This window comes from Bos javanicus, chromosome 1 (assembly GCF_032452875.1).
Source record: "Bos javanicus breed banteng chromosome 1, ARS-OSU_banteng_1.0, whole genome shotgun sequence".
NCBI lineage: Eukaryota > Metazoa > Chordata > Mammalia > Artiodactyla > Bovidae > Bos > Bos javanicus.
This window is the reverse complement of record NC_083868.1, coordinates 135932352-135952505: the sequence shown is the minus strand read 5'-3', so window position 1 is coordinate 135952505 and position 20154 is coordinate 135932352. Positions and strand designations below refer to the sequence as shown.

General features: G+C 41.3%; 1 protein-coding gene and 1 pseudogene across 6 annotated transcripts in view; both read left to right on the top strand.

The window, feature by feature from the left end:
* TMEM108 (transmembrane protein 108) overlaps positions 1-20154 on the top strand; it is a 384728-nt gene that overhangs the window by 343134 nt on the left and 21440 nt on the right. The gene's annotated exons all lie outside the window — the stretch shown is intronic.
* LOC133254819 (small ribosomal subunit protein uS5-like) lies at positions 4372-5463 on the top strand (annotated as a pseudogene).

Sequence of the window (20154 nt, the reverse complement as noted above, 5' to 3'; positions counted from 1 at the left end):
TGAACTGTGGTGTTGGAGAAGACTCTTGAGAGTCCCTTGGACTGCAAGGAGATCCAACCAGTCCATTCTGAAGATCAGCCCTGGGATTTCTTTGGAAGGAATGGTGCTAAAGCTGAGACTCCAGTACTTTGGCCACCTCATGCGAAGAATTGACTGATTGGAAAAGACTCTGATGCTGGGGGGAATTGGGGGCAAGAGGAGAAGAGGACGACAGAGGATGAGATGGCTGGATGGCATCACTGACTCAATGGACGTGAGTCTGGGTGAACTCCGGGAGTTGATGATGGACAGGGAGACCTGGTGTGCTGCAATTCATGGGGTCGCAAAGAGTTGGACACGACTGAGCGACTGAACTGAACTGAACTGAGTCTTTATTGCTGCATGTGGGCTTCCTTTGGCTGTGGTGAGCGGGGACTACTCTCCATTGCTGTGCGTGGGCTTCTCATTGCAGTGCCTTCTCTTGTTGCAGAGCACAGGCTCTAGAGAGTGGGCTCAATAGTTATGGTGCATGGGCTTAGTTGCTCTGCAGGACATGAAATCTTCCCAGACCACGTATTGAACTCATGTCCCCTGCGTTGGCAGGTAAATTCTTACTCACTGGATTACCAGGGAAGTACCTCAGTTAAATTTTTAAAGGGTTTCTTCGATGCCTCTTGTCTGTGTTGCTTTCTTCACATATGTCTTCCTATTCCCTCCCCCACTTCAACTGATCTGCCACTTCAAGGCTTAGAAGATGGGTGAGAAGGGAGGAGAATAGTGGACAAAAGCAAAGAACAAATCACAGGGTTGTTGGGGGGCAGTGGTGAGGGGCACAGTGGAGGGATAAGGGAAATGTAAGGAGGGGAACTGTAGAGAAGGCATCCACAGAAAACAAATCGTTAAATAAGGGACAAATGAACAGCTGCCCAACCTTAAACTCCATCCCTTCCCATTTCTCCCCTCTCCTGTCCATGCCCCTCGAAGCCAAAATGTCCACTGGGAGCACTGGGAAAAGGGCATCCATGCCTCACATTCTCATGATCCACTGGTTAAATATGTGTCCAGTGACTGAAGAGAGCCTTCTGAATTCTGGGCTCCAGCAGCTCCATCTGTAAGACCATAGAATCCCTAAGACTCCTTTACAGATTACTCATTCTAGGATTCCATGAAATCTTTGTTGTTCACACTCAAACCATCTGAGGTTGCATCAGCTTGTGGTCAGATTCTGGGAGTGAATTTTATAAGTTATCCTGTGCTAACTGTGCTATCTATCCAGGCAATAGATAGAATATTTACCTAAGGAAATTCAAGCTCTTCTGTTTTAAGTACATTTCATCAAACATAAGAGACAACATACTATTGTTTTATGTCCCAGTAAGAAAGAAAACATACTGCCAATTACACTATAACACAATGCTTTCTTACATTTACAATTTTTATTCTATGCTACTGAGGGAGTGCCTTTAGACTTATCTAGACACTTTCATCATGCATCCCTTCACTTACATCATGTGCTACATAATTGCCAACTCTTTTGCAAATATTTCAGCAACAAAACACAACCCAGTTTCAACTGTTTTGTAAGGGTCATCTTTCCTTTAGTCCCATTTAGAACTTGACCGTTGCTCTGGTATATGGAATGGAGACCATTCTTAAATGATGAACACTTGTTTCACAAATATCAAATTTCTGCTCTGATGCTCTGCTTCTATGCCCTCTGCACACAACACAACCTTTGGAGGCTGAGCCACAATAAATCTTTTTGAAGAATTTAAGATAGCAGTTAAAGATGCTCAGTACCAATGATGCATATGCCTCAAATAGAGATGCTGAGGTAAATAACTTCAGCTGACACTCACCACTTGGGCTGTGATCACTGTCTGACTGACAGGAAAGAAAGGTGTGTGCTTAAACAAAGTCCTACTTTCCTACCGTAGGAGGTAAAGAAAAAACAAAGTGCCTTGAAGCAGCATGTTGTAGCATCTTTCTTTTTTGCAACCATTTCCAAATGCTAAGCAGGGATATTCAGATACTTCGGCTGAATATCTGTGCCATGAAAGTCACCTGGATCAAAACAGGTCTAACCATGGAATTCTTGATATGACCCACAAAAAGTATATCTTCACACTTGCCCTCCCTCCCATGAGCTAAAAAAAAAAAAACAAAAAAACTTTGGTTTACTTAATGAATTATGCACTAGAGTGTGAAATGCTGATTGTTTTAAAGGGAGAAAATCAGAATTAAACTAGTTTTTTTTCCCCAAGCATGTGCTTAGCACATATGTCAAAGAAATGTGTAAACGAAAAAGCCGAATTAGAAATTTATATCTGTGTAAAAAATGGTTATATGACATTTAAAGTAAGATCTGACAACTACAACTACAGTTAAGGAGGCTGCTTGGCTCCTTTAAGCCCCTTTCTGAGCTGGGCCTGCCAGGCTCTGTTTGGCGAGGTGGGGGTGCAGGGATCTTGGGAGGTATGGTTATGTGTTGGCATGGCAAAGAAAGCACACACCTTCTCTTGGTGATGGATTTTGTGTCTCTGTCCTGTCTGAGGTTCAGACTCTGGTCTCTCTAACCTTGATCCCCCATTCTCTCCACCTTATGCTGTTTCACAAAAGTGCTGCTAGGATCCACTATCAAAACCCTAATACTTCTATTCTGTACAACTCGTAGTAAACAAGTGTCCTGGCCACGCTCCCCTGAAGATGAGGCTGAGTGACATGATGTTCTGGGTACCAGCTCACCCTCTGTGCTCCTTTAGCATGGTAGGAGTCTGTCAGATGCCTGACCAGGTTTGTTGGGTGCCTCCACGTCAGTCAGCCTCCAGATGTGTCCACAGCTCAGACCCTCACTCAGGCACACACCTGACTGGTGGCTGCCAGTCTCCTGCCACAGACGTGGAGGTCCAAAGTGACAAAACTGTTTCTGACATATGCCTTTCATGCTCTCAGAACGGATTTAAGGTGGTTTACAATGGGATGGGCACAAACACAAGCTTTGTAACATAAAAATTGAGACCAACACTTTACAGAAGACTAAAATGAGGTGAAAAGAGGGTGGAAACAAAGACAACAGGGAGAAGCAAGAGTCACCTGTGAAATCCTCAGCTGCTCGCCCTGCCTCCTGTGGTCTCATTGCTAAGCCGCCTTAAAGGACACAAGCACACTGGCGTTTCTCCAGAATGTGGAGGAGCCAGATCTGGCAGAAATCACGAGCCTGCCTGATGCTTGTGAAGGAAAGTTTGCAAAGGGGGCTGTATGATTAAAATGGAGAGTAGGCAGGACACAAGACTATTCTTTTTTTCTGACAGGGAACCAGAACATAGCAACTGGGTAGCAGTGAGGTTCTTGGCTCTTAAACTGCCTCCATGTATGTGAGAGGTGATTATTTCTTCCCACTGCACCACCTTTCTCCCAGTTGACATCTCACATCTAGTACTTCTCTGTCAATCTAGGAGCAGGGGGGCAGTAGAGTTGGGGTGACCTCACATGCACACTCTGAATTAAAGTCTGTATTTATTGTCAGAGACGAGGAGACTGAACAGGGAAGAAGCAGATCAGCAGTCCTTGGCAAAGGAGTCCTGGCTTTCGGTTCCCTGATGGATAGGATCCTTAGGATGCTTGAAGTTACGCAGGTTCTTGCTATGTCACTGCCCTGGTAGGCTTGCGTCTTGCATCTTCATTTTGAAAGAACTAAGACTAACAATGTATGTGGTTCCATTTAAGGAACTGTTAAAAAAACAGGCTCTTCTAACTTTTGAGCCAAAATCAGCATCAGATTGCTTCCCTTAACTTTAATTTCACAAAGGTGGGTGGTAAAGGCAGAATTATCAGTACCCTCATAACCCTTGAACAACATCTTTGTCTCCAACCTCTGGTATTTTAGAAAGAGGTTCTCCCCACCCCCACCCCAGCATGTCATTCTGCTGCTCAAAAATCTAGTTGGCTTCCTTCAGATTAAGGAGGAATTTCAAGATCAAGTCACATAGGTGGTAAGTGGCAGGACTATAACTTGAACTTAGGTTTTCTAACTCTGTTCAGAGTGATGACTTTCCACCACATGAGGATTCCTAAGCTTACTGAAGCTGCTATGTTCTATTTACGTTTAGTTACCATTTCTGTTAGGTCAATATGAATATCAAGTTGTAAATAAAATGCTCAAAATAGTCACCAGATCATCCATGATGAAATCTCCTTAAAGCATAAGGAGGAGGTAACACTAGCTTTTAAGATGACACCAACTCTGTATTCTAGGATACTTTGGGGGTGCATCTAATAAGTGGTTCTCAACCTTAGCTTCTCACTGGAACCAATGAGATTTTAAGCCACTCCCTGGGTGAATCTAATGTGAAGCCAAGACTGAGAATCAATGATGTAATAAAAGCTGCACACTAAGTCTCCCGCCCCCGGTCTCCATAGCCTATCTTGCTCAATGAAACCTGAGAGGAACTGAGGGGACAGAAACAATGAGGTCTTTGGAATCAGGTAGATCCTCATTCACATCCAAGTGTCTTAGGAAAGTGTTTTTAGTTGTGTAATCTTGGGCAGTTGATCACTCTAAGCCTCATTTCCTCCATATGTAAAATAGAGACTTAAGAAGGTTTGGTGAGGCTTCTTTGTAAAAATACCAAATGAAGGCTGACCCTGGTGCTGTGGGAGGGCCTGGAGGCCCTGGAATAGGAGGCTGTGGTGGCATCCACAGAGACTTTGGCAGTGGTGTCCAGGGCCATTGGGCCAGGGTCAGGGCTGGGGCCATGGCACTCTTGGAGGTAAGGCCGAGGACAAGGAGTGGCTCCTCAATACCAAGCTGGGCCCTCTGGTCAAGGACATGGAGATCAAGTTCATGGAGGAGATCTACCTCTTCTCTTTGCCCATCAAGGAATCTGAGATCATTGTCTTTTTCCTGGGGACATCCCTCAAGGACGAGGTTTTGAAGACTATGCCTGTGCAAAAAGCAGGTCCGTGCTGGCTAGCGGACCAGGTTCAAGGCATTTGCTGCCACTGGGGATCACAACAGACATGTCAGTTTGGGTGTCAAGTGCTCTAAGAAGGTAGCCACTGCTCTCCTGGTCATAGGGGCCATCATCCTGGCCAAGCTCTCCATTGTCCCATGTGACAATGGGCTACTGGGGAAACAAGATCAGCAAGCCCCACACTGTCCCTTGCAAGGTGACTGGCTGCTGTGGCTCAGTGCTGGTGTACCTCATCCCTGCCCTCAGGGGCACTGGCATCGTCTTGGCCCCTGTGCCCAAGATGCTCCTGATGATGGCTGGCACTGATGACTGTTACACCTCTGCCAGGGGCTGCACCGCCACCCTGGGCAACTCCACTAAGGCCACTTTTGATGCCTTTTCCAACTGATCTCTGGAAAGAGACGGTGTTCCCCAAGTCTCTGTATCAGGAATTCACTGACCATCTTGCAAGGACCCACACCAGTCTCCATGCAAGGATCCAGGCTCCAGTGGTAGCTACCACGTAATTTTATATGAGAAAAAAAAAGTGAATGAAACTGGTTAAAAAAAAAAGAAGGTTTGGTGAGATAATATATGAGAGGGCTTCTCACAGTGTCTGGTACAGTCACTGTGGCTGCTATTATCATAATATTAACTCAGAAGGTTTCTTTTTCCTTCCTAAAGTGTCATAATCTCTAACCATTGATCAGCCTTCCAATGGGTTCAGAATAAAGCAGCAAGTGAGAACACGGGATGTCCAGAAAAAGCCCACATGCTGGATGTTCAGCAGCTTCTATGGCCTTGACTTTCTGTAACAGGCATGCAAAGGTGGGGTGAGGTCTCAGGGAAGGGCAAGTTGCTGGGGGAGGTTGGAGCCAGTGGGAGAATATCCCCTGGAGACTATGCTTTCTTACAAGCATGTTGAGTTTGAAATAGGCAGGACCCTCTGGGTGACTCAAAATCAGCCCCTCCCCACCATACACGAATGTGAAGTAATGCTGTAAACCAAGGCTGATGTGCAAGCTATTTGTCAGGGATTTGAGTAAAGTAGCACTGGAAGGAAACGTTGTCCTCCAGATGTTCAGCATTTGAGGCAAGAGAGGTCCTTCCTGGACCACGGTGATGCTGGTGGCTTTTCTTACTGCTGTCCCTTTCCACCTACACTCCCCACCTTGATAAAACCTACTGTCAGTATAGATGCTCTACGTCTCTTTTTATCTGATTTGGGAAATATCACAAAAAGAAAATCCTTTTCAATCTCATTTTTGGACTATTTGATATTTTCTTCCATTTTTTAAATTAAAAAAAATTTTTTTTAATATTTGAAATTTATTTTTTATTTTTTTAAATATAAATTTATTTATTTTAATTGGAGGTTAATTACTTTACAATATTGTATTGGTTTAATTTCATCTTTTACATTTAACCATGTAGAAAATGTTGTGTGTCACTCAGCTCTCTCTTCAGGACTGAGGCTGTCTTCCCCCAGAAAGGAATGTTGGTTGCTCACAGCAGAATCCCTCCCCTGGAATTTCCCTGGCCAAAGGAAGGCACAAAAGGCTATATGATTCCATTTGTATATAATAACACACATTTCATTTTTTAAGCTGAAGTATAGTTGATTTACAATGTAACCACTGGTTTGTTTCCTATGTGAATCAGTTTGTTTTGCATATACATTAATTTGTATTATTTTTTAGATTTCACATGTAAGTGATAATCATATAGTATTTGTCTTTCTTACTTCAGTAAGCATAATATTCTCTAGGCCGACCCACTTTGCTGAAAATGGCAGAACTCCATTTTTTAATGATTGAGTAATGTTCCATTACGTGTGTGTTTATGTATGTATGTGTATATATCTCTGTCTCTCATACCTTTCTTATCCATTCATCTGTTGATGGACCTTTGGGTTGCTTCCATATCTTGTCGATTGTAAATAATGCTGCTATGAACATTGGTGTGCATGTATCTTTTCAAATTAATGTTTTTGTTTTCTTTGGATGTATACCCAGGAGTGGAATTGTTAGACCACATGCCAGTTTTATTTATAGTGTTTTGAAGACCTTCCATACACTTTTCCACTGTGGCTGTACCAATTTACATTTCCACCAACAGCATACAAAGATTCTCTTTTTTTCACATCCTCTCCTTGCTTGTAATATGTAGACTTTTTGATAGTAGCCATTCTCATAAGTGTGAGGTGGTATCTTGTTGTTTTGATTTACTTTTCTCAACAGTTAGCAATGCTGAGCATCTTTTCATGGGTCTGTAGCCATCTGTCGGAGAAGGCAATGGCAACCCACTCCAGTACTCTTGCCTGGAAAATCCCATTGGTGGAGGAGCCTGGTAGGCTGCGGTCCATGGGGTCGCTAAGAGTTGGACACGACTGAGCGACTTCACTTTCACTTTTTACTTTCATGCATTGGAGAAGGAAATGGCAGCCCACTCCAGTGTTCTTGCCTGGAGAATCCCAGGGACGGGGAGCCTGGTGGGCTGCTGTCTAGGGTCACACAGAGTCGGACACGACTGAAGTGACTTAGCAGCAGCAGTAGCCATCTGTATATCTTATTCAAAAAATGTCTATTCTGTCCGTTTTTTGATTGGGTTTTTGTTCTTTTGATATTGAGTAATAATGACTGTTTACATATTTTGGATATTAATTCCTTGTTGGCCATATCATTTATTCCCATTCTGTAGGTTGTCTTTTTGTTTTTGCTGACAGTTTCCTTTGCTGTGCAAACATTCTTAAGTTTAATTAGGCTCCATTTGTTTATTTTTGCTTTTATTTCTTTTGCCTTAAGACAGTCAAAAGTATTGCTATGATTTATGTCAATGAATATGCTGCCTATGTTCTCTCATAGGAAGGAGTTTAATGGTTTCAGGTGTCACCGTGAGGTCTTTAATCAATTTTGAGTTTATTTTTGTATATGGTATAAAGTAAGTTCTAATCTCATTGCTTTACATTTAACTGTCCAGTTTTCCCAGTACTACTTGTTGAAAAGACTGTCTTTTCTTCATTGCATATTCTTGCCTCCACTGTTGTAGATTAATTGACCATATGTGTGTGGGTTTATTTCTGGGCTCTCTATTCCATTCCATTGGTCTGTGTATTTGTGCCAGTACTATGCTATTTTGATTACTGTAGCCTTGCAGTATAGTCTGAGGTCTGGGTGGGTAATATCTCCAGTTTTTTCCTTCTTATTTAAGACTGCTTTGTCAGTTTGGGGTCTTTTGTTGTTCCACATGGATTTTAGGATTATTTTCTAGTTCTGTGAAAAATGTCATGGGTATTTTGGTAGGGATTGCATTGAACCTCTAGATTGCCTTGGGTAGTATAGTCATTTTAACAATATTAATTCTTCCAATCCAAGAGTATGGGATATCTTTCCATTTCCTTGTATCATCTTCAGTTTCCTTCAACAATGTTATATAGTTTTCAGAGTATAGGTCTTTCACCTCCTTGGTTAAGTTTATTCCTCGGTATTTTATTCCTGTTGATGTGATTTTAAACAGGATTTTTTTTTTTAATCCCCTACTGATAGTTGATTGAGAAATGTAGTGGATTTTTCTAATCTTGTAGCTTGCTATCTTGATGAATTCATTTATTCTAATACTTTTTGTGTGGAGACTTTAGGGTTTTCTATATAGAGTACCATGTCATCTGCAAACAGTGACAGTTTTACTTCTTCCCTTCCAATTTGGATTCCTTTTTTTTTCTGTTTCTCATATAATTGCTGTGGCTACGACTTCCAATATTACATTAAGTATAGGCAGCAAGAGTAGAGATCCTTATCTTGTTCCTGGATAAAAGTAAGTAAAAGTAAAAGCTGTCAGCTTTTCCCCATTGAGTATGATGCTGGCTGTGGGTTTGTGATACATGGTCTTTATTATGTTAAGATGTGTTCCCTCTATACCCACTTTGATGAGGGTTTTTTTTTGTCATGAATGGATGTTGAATTTTGTGAAATGCTTTTTCTGTGACTATTGAGATGATCATGTAGTTTTTAATCCTTCCTTTTATTAATTTAGTATATCACATTGATTTTCAAATGTTGAGACATCCTTGTGCCCTTGGAATAAATTCTACTTGGCTCATGGTATATGATCCTTTTTATATATTGCTGGATTTAGTTTGCTAATATTTTTTTGAGAATTTTTGCATTTATATTAATCATAGATATTGGCCTACAATTGTATTTTCCTTGTAGTATCTGTCTGGTTTTGGTATCAGGGAAACGGTGGCTTCATAGAATGAATCTGAAAGTGTCCTGTCTTCTCCAATTTTTAAAAATAGTTTGAGCAAGATAGGTATTAGTTCTTCTTTACATGGTCCGTAAGATTCCCCTATGAAGTCACCTGATCCTGAACTTTTGTTTTCTGGAAACTTTTTAAAAAAATAACAAATTCAATTTCACTACCTGTGATTAGTCTATTCAAATTATCTATTTCTTCTTGATTACATCTTGGCAGGCTGTATGTTTCTAAAAATCTGTCCATTTCTTCTACGTTGTCCAATTTGTTGGCATACAACTGTTCATGGTATTTTTCTTTTTTTTTTTAATTTTATTTTATTTTTAAACTTTACATAATTGTATTAGTTTTGCCAAATATCAAAATGAATCCGCCACAGGTATACATGTGTTCCCCATCCTGAACCCTCCTATGGTTTTTTTCTGTATCTCTGTGGCATAAATTATTATTTCTCCTCTTTCATTTCTTATTTTGCTTATTTTAGCCCTCTTTTCTCCTTGGTGAGCCTGGTTAAAATTTACCTGTTTCTTTTTTTTTTTTTTTTTAACAAAACAAAACTGTTCTTGGTTTCCTTGATCTTTTCCTATATATTTTTATTTGTATTTTATTTATTTCCTCTCTGATCTTTATTTTCTTTCTTTGGCCAATTTTGAGCTTTGTTCATTTTCCTAATTCTTTTAGGTGGTAAATTAGGTTGTTTGAGACTTTTCTTGTTTCCTAAGGAAGGCCTGTATTGCTATAAACTTCTCTCTTGGGACTCTTTTGCTTCATCCCATTAATTTTGAAGTGTTGTGTTTCCATTTTTCATTTGCCTTAAATAGTTTTCTAATTCCCCCTTTGATTTCTTCATCAACCCACTGGTTTTTCAAGCAGTATATTGTTTAGTTATCACATTTCTCATTTTCCCATTTTTCTTTCTGTAGTTGATTTCTGGTTTCATACCATTGTAGTTGGGAAAAATGCTTGATATAATTTCTATTCTCTTAAATTTGTTGAGACTTGTTTTGTGGTCTAGCCTGTAATCTCTTCTGGAGGACATTCCATGTGTACTTGAAAAGAATGTGTATTCTCCTGTTTTTGGATGGAATATCCTATGATCTGGTCTATTCTGTCTTAGAATCCTGGTCTATTATGTCATTTAAAGCCATTAGTGCCTTACTGATTTTATTAAAGTCCCTTACTATTATTATATCATTGCTCATTTCTCTCTTTATGAATGTTAGTATTTGCTTTATATATTTAGGTGCTTCTGTTTTGGGTGCATATGTGTCAGTGAGTGTAATATCCTCTTCCCTTTATCATTATATAGTGTCCCTCTTTGTGTTTGTTATAGCCTTTATTTTAAAGTCTACTTTGTCTGACATGAGTATTGCTACCCTCATTTTCTTGTCATTTCTATTTGGATGTGGTACTGTTTCCTGTCCTCTCATTTTCAATCTGTGTGTGTGTTTAGCCCTGAAGTAAGTCTCTTGTAGGGAGCATATTGAGAGGTCCTTTTTTAAAATCCAATCAGTGAACACTCACACTTTAAATGTGCAGTATACCTCTGTTAGTCACTACTCTAACCAAGATATAGAACCTCTCTATACCCTAAGAAACTTGATACTCCTTTTCAGCCAATATTCCCCTCTCAGAACAACAATTTGTTCTGATTTCTACCACTAGAGATTAGTTTTGTCTGTTTTGAACCTCATATAAATAAAATAATTATTTATTAATTTTTTTGTATGTTGACTTTATAACTATTAGTTAGGTCAGTGGCTCAGTCACGTCTGACTCTTTGTGACCCCATGAACTGCAGCGAGCCAGGCCTCCCTGTCCATCACCAACTCCCAGAGCCCACCCAAACCCATGTCCATCGAGATGGTGATACCATCCAACCATCTCATCTTCTGTCGTCCCATTCTCCTCCTGCTCTCAATCTTTCCCAGCATCAGGGTCTTTTCAAATGAGTCAGCTCTTCACACCAGGTGGCCAAAGTACTGGAGTTTCAGCTTCAGCACCAGTCCTTCCAATGAACACCCAGGACCGGTCTCTTTCAGGATGGACTGATTGGATCTCCTTGTAGTCCAAGGGACTCTCAAGAGTCTTCTCCAACACCACAGTTCAAAAGCATCAATTCTTCAGCGCTCAGCTTTCTTTATAGTCCAATTCTTACATCCATACATGACCACTGGGAAAACCATAGCCTTGACTAGATGGACCTTTGTTGACAAAGTAATGTCTCTGCTTTTTAATATGTTGTCTAGGTTGGTCATAACTTTCCTTCCAAGGAGTAAGCGTCCTTTAATTTCATGGCTGCAGTCACCATCTGCAGGGATTTTGGAGCCCAAAAAAATGAAGTCAGCCACTGTTTCCACTGTTTCCCCATCTATTTGCTATGAAATGATGGGACCAGATGCCATGATCTTCGTTTTCTGAATTTGAGCTTTAAGCCAACTTTTTCAGTGTCCTCTTTCACTTTCATCAAGAGGCTCTTTAGTTCTTCTTCACTTTCTGCCATAAGGGTGGTGTCATCTGCATATATGAGGTTACTGATATTTCTCCCGGCAATCTTGATTCCAGGAAGCAATCTTGTGCTTCCTCCAGCCCAGCATTTCTCATAATGTACTCTGCATATAAGTTAAATAAGCAGGGTGACAATATACATCCTCGATGTACTGCTTTTCCTATTTGGAACCAGTGTGTTGTTCCATTTCCAGTTCTAACTGTTGCTTCCTGACCTGCATACAGGTTTCTCAAGAGGGACGTCAGGTGGTCTGATATGCCCATCTCTTTCAGAATTTCCCACAGTTTATTGTGATCCACACAGTCAAAGGCTTTGGCATAGTCAACAAAGCAGAAATAGATGTTTTTCTGGAACTCTCTTGCTTTTTCAGTGATCCAGCGGATGTTGGCAATTTGATCTGATACAATGTGGTCCACTGGAGAAGGGAATGGCAAATGACGCCAGAGGATGAGATGGCTGGATGGCATCACTGACTCGATGGACATGAGTCTGAGTGAACTCCGGGAGTTGGTGATGGACAGGGAGGCCTGGCGTGCTGCGATTCATGGGGTCGCAAAGAGTCGGACACGACTGAGTGACTGATCTGATCTGAATGAGACATAAGCTTTGGTTTCCATGCAGCCTCCTTCCTTGGTCAAGAGTATTTATATTACACATGTAGCATGTATATAAACTGATCCCCCAGTTGGAATTTGAACAGGTTAGAAAAAACTATGTGTTCAGGCTGTTAGTCTCCCTGACCATTTCCCCTCCAAACTCCACACTCTGTGTGAGAACACTTTAAATGGTGAGAAGCAGGGGAGATAGATAGATGTGACAATAGTTACTCCCCTCTGTAAGTGGGCTCCAAAATGCATCTGTGGACACATGATCTAACACCAAGGCTCTGGGAAAGTTGCCTGCAAACCTCCCTTCAGCTAACTTTCCTTCCAGGACACACTCTCACATTGTCCCTGCTGTCTTACCTCCGTGGAACGTTTTTTTAAATCTCAGGCTAGATTTTTGTTTTGGGTTTTTGTTGTTGTTGTTGTTGTTGTTTTTTCCCCATAATTTTTATTTATTTATTTTTGGCTGCACTGTCTCTTCGTTGCTATGTGCAGGCTTTTCTCTAGTTGCGGTGAGCCAGGACTACTCTTTGTTGCAGTATTCAGGCTTGTCATTGCAATAGCTTCTCTTGTTGCAGAGCACAGGCTCTAGAGCACAGGCTCAGTAGTCATGGCGCACAGGCCTAGTTGCTCTGCGGCATGTGGAATCTTCCTGGACCAGGGATCGAACCCATGTCCCCTGCATTGGCTGATGGATTCTTATCCACTACACCATCAGAGAAGTCCCAGAGTAGTTTTGAACCTAACAGAAAAATTGCAGAGTAAAACAGAGAGATTCTATATAGCCTGCAGCCAGTTCCCACTGTAATCAGTGTCTTACAATACTGGTGTACATCTGTCACAATTAATGAGACAGTATTGATACATTATTATTAACTGAAGTCCAAACTTTTACTCACATCTCCTTCATTTCCCCCCAGTGTCCTTCTTCTGTTCCAGGAACCCAGCCAGGATTCCACATTACGTTTAGTTGTCGTGTCTCCTTAGACACCATTCGGCTGTGAGTTTCTCAGACTTTCCTTATTTTTGATGACCTTGGTGAGGAGTACTGGTCAGATATTTTGTAGCATGTCCCTCATTTGGGATTTTCAGATGTTTTTCTTATCATTAGACCTGGGATATAGGTTTGGGAAAGGAGAGCTACAGAGGTAAAGTGCTGTCTTCATATCCAGGGTGCATATTATCACCATGACCTTGATCACTTGGCTGAGGTAGTGTCTGTCAGGTCCTCTACTGTAAAGCATAGAACATTTTTATGAGTCTTTTGCTTTTAGTTTAGGAGAGTACAAAGCAGTCTGGACTGATGCGGTTGTGTTCTTTCCCATGATGTCAGCGAGATGTTTCCTGAATATTAACGATCCTGTTCTTTTATTAGAAACTGAGCTGACCTTTTCATTCCTCTAACTTTGACTCCTGTTGTTTGGAGAAGGCCTTTGAGAAAACATCTTTGATGTGTAGGTTTGTTCCCCTGTCACAGATTATTCTCTTCCCTTCCAGAATGACAGCCCCTTGAAGCAAATGGTCATGTATGTCTTCAATATGTAGGCACCATATATACATACATATACTCTTTGAACTCATGTCTTCAATGTGTGGTCACCTTATGCTAGCTTCCACCTCATTCCATCTGTGCCCTGGTCCACAAGGTACCTAGATGCCAGGAACTTCATGCCCCTGTTAGTACACATTTGTTCCTTCTTTTCTTTGATGTTAAGTTAAAGTATTAGTCACTCAGTCGTGTTTGACTCTGTGACTATGGACTGTAGCCTGCCAGGCTCCTCTGTCCATGGAATTCTCCAGGCAAGAATACTGGAGTGGGTAACCATTCCCTTCTCCGGAGGCGGGGGGGGAATTGTAACTATAGATTAGAGAAATCATGATGCTGAAGAAGGAGCCCAGAAGTGAGCTATTTCCCTTTCCTTGCATCTGGGCAGGAGACAAAAGTAAGGGACCCACGACAAGATCAGCTTGTTGAGCCCCAGCACTTAAAACCCCTGATGTTTAAATCCAGGAGTTTTTTAATGAAAGAACTTTAATTTCACTTCTACAAAGATAATATTCAAGTTATTATTACTGCCTAACAAACTGCCTCAAAACTTCAACATTAATCATTCATTTGCTCATAAATCTAGTTAGGGGGCATCACTTGTCTCTACTCTACCTGGACTCAGCTGGGGTAGCCCACATAGGGCTGAGGATGACTCACTGCCCTGGCTGGCAGTAGTCAGTCGGTGCTGACTTCATCTAGAAGTTCAAGCTGGGACTGAAGGCCAGGGCCTCAGCCCCTTTCCAGATGGGCTCCTTCATGGACTGCTCAGGCTTCCTCACAGCATGGTGGCTGACTTCTGAGAGGAATACCCAAGAGTAAGGACTCGGAGGAAGCAATACCATCTCTTATAACCTGGCCTCAGAAATCATGTAGCACCACTTCAGCCATAGTCACAAACCCACCCAGATTCCAGGGAATGGAACAGACTTCACCTTTCAGTAGGAGTGCTGAAGTCACATTTAGGAAGAGAAAGCTGGTTGGGGTGTGTTACAGTGGTTATTTTTGGAAAATAAAAGCTGGCTAGTGATTGATTTAGAAGAGTTTTCTTTTTTCCCAGTTTTATTTCAATATAATTGACATATAACATTGTATTACATCATAATGATTTTAAATGTGAATATATTGTGGAATGATTACTGCAATAAGTTTAGTTAACATCAATCACCCCACATAGTTACAAATTTTTATATGATGAGAACTTTTAAGATTTAGTCTCTTGAAAGAGAAAGTGCGTGAAAGTGCATAATTTTTTTTACATGATGAGAATATTTATGAAATGCACATATGTAACATTTATGAAAATGTACACATGTAAAGTGACCTATAATCCCCCTCAACAGAAAACTGGATTAAAGATTTACTGCACATGGGCCCCCTCCCCCATCAGAACAAGACCCAGTTTCCCCATCAGTCAGACTCTCCCATCAGGAAGCTTCCATAAGCCTCATCCTTATCTATCAGAGGGCAGACAGAATGAAAACTACAATCACAGAAAACTAACCAAACTGATCACATGGACCACAGCCTTGTCTAGCTCAGTGAAACTATGAGCCATGCCATGTAGGGTCACCTAAGATGGACGGGTGATAGCAGAGGGTTCTGACAAAACGTGGTTCACTGGAGAAGGGAACTCCAGCAATCCACTTCAATATTCTAGCTTTGAAAACCCTATGAACAGTATGAAAAGGCAAAAAGGTATGACACTGAAAGATGAACTCTCTAGGTCAATAGGTGCCCAATAGGCTACTGGAGAAGAGTGGAGAAATAACTCCAGAAAGAATGAAGAGACAGAGTCAAAGAGAAAACAGTGCCCAGTTGTGGATGTGATATGTGGTGGAAGTAAAGTCCAATGCTGTAAAGAACAATATTGCATAGGAACCTGGAATGTTAGCTCTGTGAATCAAGGCAAATTGGAAGTGGTCAAACAGGAGAGGGAAAGAGTGAACATTGACATTTTAGGAATCAGTGAACTAGAATGGACTGGAATAGGTAAATTTAAAATGGTTGTCTGAGGAGGCCTTACAAATAGCTGTGAAAAGAAGAGAAGCTAAAGGCAAGGGAGAAAAGGAAAGATATACCCATTTGAATGCAGAGTTCCAAAGAATAGCAAGAAGAGATAGAAAGCCTTCCTCAGTAATTGATGCAAAGAAATAGAGTAAAACAATAGAATGGGAAAGACTACAGATCTCTTCAAGAAAATTACAGATACCAAGGGAACACGTCATACAAAGATGAGCACAATAAAGGACAAAAACAGTATGGACCTAACAGAAGCCGAAAATATTAAGAAGAGGTGGAAAGAATATACAGAAGAACTAAACAAAAAATATCTTCATGACCCAGATTACCACGATGGCATGATCACTTATCCAGAGCCAGACATCCTGGAATGTGAAATCAAGTGGGCTTTAGGAAACATCACTATGGTGGAGGTCATAGAATTCCAGTTGAGCTATTTCAAATCCTAAAAGATGATACTGTGAAAGTGCACTCAATATGCCAGCAAATTTGGAAAACTCAGCAGTGGCAACAGGACTGGAAAAGGTCAGTTTTCATTCCAATCCCAAAGAAAGGCAATGCCAAAGAATGCTCAAACTACCACACAATTGCACTCATCTCACATGCTAGCAAAGAAATGCTCAATATTCTCCAAGCCAAGCTTCAACAGTACATGAACCAAGAAATTCCAGATGTTCAAGCTGGATTTAGAAAAGGCAGAGGTACCAGACATCAAATTGCCAACATCTGTTGGATCATCGAAAAAGCAAGAAAGTTCCAGAAAAAAATTTTCTTTCGCTTTATTGACTACAACGAAGCCTTTGAGTGTGTGGATCACAACAAACTGGAATATTCTGAAGGAGATGGGAATACCAGACCACCTGACCTGCCTCCTGAGAAATCTGTAGGCAGGTCAAGAAGTAGCAGTTAGAACCGGACATGGAACAACAGACTCGTTCCAAATTGGGAAAGGAGTACGTTAAGGCTGTATATTGTCACCCTGCTTATTTAACTTATATGCAGAGTACATCATGTGAAATGCCAGGTTGGATGAAGCACAAGCTGTAATCAAGATCGCTGGGAGAAATATCAATAACCTCAGATACACAGATGACACCACCCTTATGGCAGAAAGCGAAGAAGAACTAAGGAGCCTCTTGATGAAAATGAAAAAGAAGAGTGAAAAAGTTGACTTAAAGCTCAGCATTCAGAAAACTAAGATCATGGCATCCAGTTCCATTACTTCATGGCAAATAGATGGTGAAACAATGAAAACAGTGAAAGACTTTATTGTTTTGGACTCCAAAATCACTGCAGATGGTTACTGAAGCCATGAAATTAAAAGATGCTTGCTCCTTGGAAGAAAAGCTATGACCAACCTAGGCAGCATATTAAAAAGCAGAGACATTACTTTATCAACAAAGGTCCATCTACTCAAAGCTATGGTTTTTCCCAGTCATGTATGGATGTGAGAATTGGACTATAAAGAAAGCTGAGTGCCGAAGAATTGATGCTTTTGAACTGTGGTGTTGGAGAAGACTCTTGAGAGTCCCTTGGACTGCATGGAGATCCAACCAGTCAATCCTAAAAGAAATAAGTCCTGAATATTCATTGGAAGGACTGATGCTGAAACTGATACTCTAATACTTTGGCCAACTAATGTGAAGAACTGACTCATTGGGAAAGACCCTGATGCTGGAAAAGATTGAAGGCAGGAGGAGAAGGGGACAACAGAGGATGAGATGGTTGGATGGCATCACCGACGCAATGGACATGAGTTTGAGAAAGCTCCGAAAGTTGGTGATGAACAGGAAGCCTGTCATGCTGCAGTCCATGGGGTCACAAAAGAGTCAGACACGGCTGAGTGACTGAACTGTACTGAACATTTAAGATTTACTCTCTTAACAACTTTCAAATGTACAATAAGTACTGTAGCCCACTAGCCTCCTCTGTCTGTGAGATTTTCCAGGAAAGAATACTGGAGTGGGTAACCATTCCCTTCTCCATGGATTATGAACTATAAATACTATGCTATACATTATACCCAAAATTTATTTACTATAACTGGAATTTTGCCTGCCTTCCCCCATTTCCCCTGTTCTCTGTTCCCCACCTATGGTAACCACCAACGTGTTCTGTATTTCTATGAGTTTAATTTTTATTTTATTATAATTTTATTTAATTATTTATTTTTGGCTGTGCTGGGTCTGCATCGCTGTATGGGCTTTTCCCTAGTTTGCGGTGAGCAGGGGCTACTCTCTAGTTGCCATGCATGGGCCTCAGTAGTTGCGGAGCATGGGCTCAGTAATTATGGTTCCCAGGCTCTAGAGCATAGGCTCAACAGTTGTAGCACACAGGCTTAGCTGCATGTGGGATTTTCCTAGACCAGGGTTCAAACCTGCGTCACCTGCATTGGCAGGCAGATTCTTTACCACTGAGCCACTAGGAAAGCCCTGATTTTTATTTTAGATTCCACACATAAGTGAGATCATATGGTACTGGTCTTTCTCTGTCGGAGTTATTTCGGTTAGCATAATGCCCTCAAGGTCCATCCATGTTGTTGCAAATAGCAGCATTTACTTCTTTTTGTGGCTGAGTAATCTTGTGTGTGTGTGTGTGTGTGTGTGTGTGTGTGTGTGTGTAATACTACACTTCCTTTATCCGTTCATCCATTAGTAGACACTGTGGTTGTTTCCATGTCTTGGCTATTGTACATAAGGCTGGAGTGAACTTGGAGGTGCAAATATCTCTTCAAGATAGTGATTTTTGTTCCCTTCAGATATGTACTCAGAAGTGGAATTGCTAGATAATATATTAGTTCCATTTTAATATTTTGAGAAAACTCCATCCTATTTCCCATGTGGGCTCTAACCAGTTTACATTCCCACCAACAGTGCACAAAGATTCCCTTTTTTCCACATCCGTAAAACACTTGTTATCTCTTATCCTTTTGATTATAGTCATTCTAACGGGTGTGAAGAGATATTTCATTTGTTTTTTTATTGTGATTTTGATTTGTGTTTCTCTGATGATTAGTGATACTGAGTGCCTTTTCACGTACCTGTTGGCCATCTGAATGTCTTCTTTGGAAAAATGTCTATTCAGACCCTCCAAGCATTTTTTTTATCGGATTATTTGGAGTTTTTTGCTAATTGAGTTGTATGAGTTCTTATATTTTGGATATTTAGGAGAGTTTCTCATTCTTCAGCAAAGATTTGTTGTGGCTAAGGTACCTAAGGTATTGACCAACTTAGATAGCATATTCAAAAGCAGAGACATTAATTTGCCAACAAAGGTCCGTCTAGTCAAGGCTATGGTTTTTCCTGTGGTCATGTATGGATGTGAGAGTTGGACTGTGAAGAAGGCTGAGCGCCGAAGAATTGATGCTTTTGAACTGTAGTGTTGGAAAAGACTCTTGAGAGTCCCTTGGACTGCAAGGAGATCCAACCAGTCCATTGTGAAGGAGATCAGCCCTGGGATTTCTTTGGAGGGAATGATGCTGAAGCTGAAACTCCAGTACTTTGGCCACCTCTTTCGAAGAGCTGACTCATTGGAAAAGACTCTGATGCTGGGAGGGATTGGGGGCAGGAGGAGAAGGGGACGACAGAGGATGAGATGGCTGGATGGCATCACTGACTCAATGGACATGAGTCTGAGTGAACTCCGGGAGTTGGTGATGGACAGCGAGGCCTGGCATGATGCGATTCATGGGGTCACAAAGAGTTGGACACGACTAAGCGATTGAACTGAACTGAACTGAAGGTACTGGACTAGATATGGGGAAATATCATTGATGCAGACACAGTCTCTGCACTCTGGCAGCTTAGAGTTCAGACAGTGGGCATTTGAAACAGGACACTGGGCATTTCCATTTAGAGAGATGGGGGTTGGATCAGTGGTAGGAATGGTGGTTACAGGCACACAGGAGGGGCTTCTAGCAATGGCTTCAAGACCCAAGAGGAGTTCTAGTTAGAAAATGCTTGTCCCCAAATAAACTGAGTGACTAAGGCAGAGGAGCAAAAGCTGAAGATGAAAGGTGGTGTGGTTGCCGAGTGTTTCTGCTTGGAGGGAAATGTTTGTTTTGTAGCTGTGGTCACTCCTATTGTTATATCATTGCCTGTCTTCATAAAGCGTAGGGCATTTTCCTGGATCAAAACTTTCTCAGTACCTAGGGTTTCGAGCAGCCAGGATCAGAGAAACTGTTTAAATCCTGACACTGCTACATGATGGCCGTTTTGACTTCGGATGAATGACTTAACTGTTTATTGCCATGGAGATGACTGGAGTTCTCACGCTTGTCATTCTTCT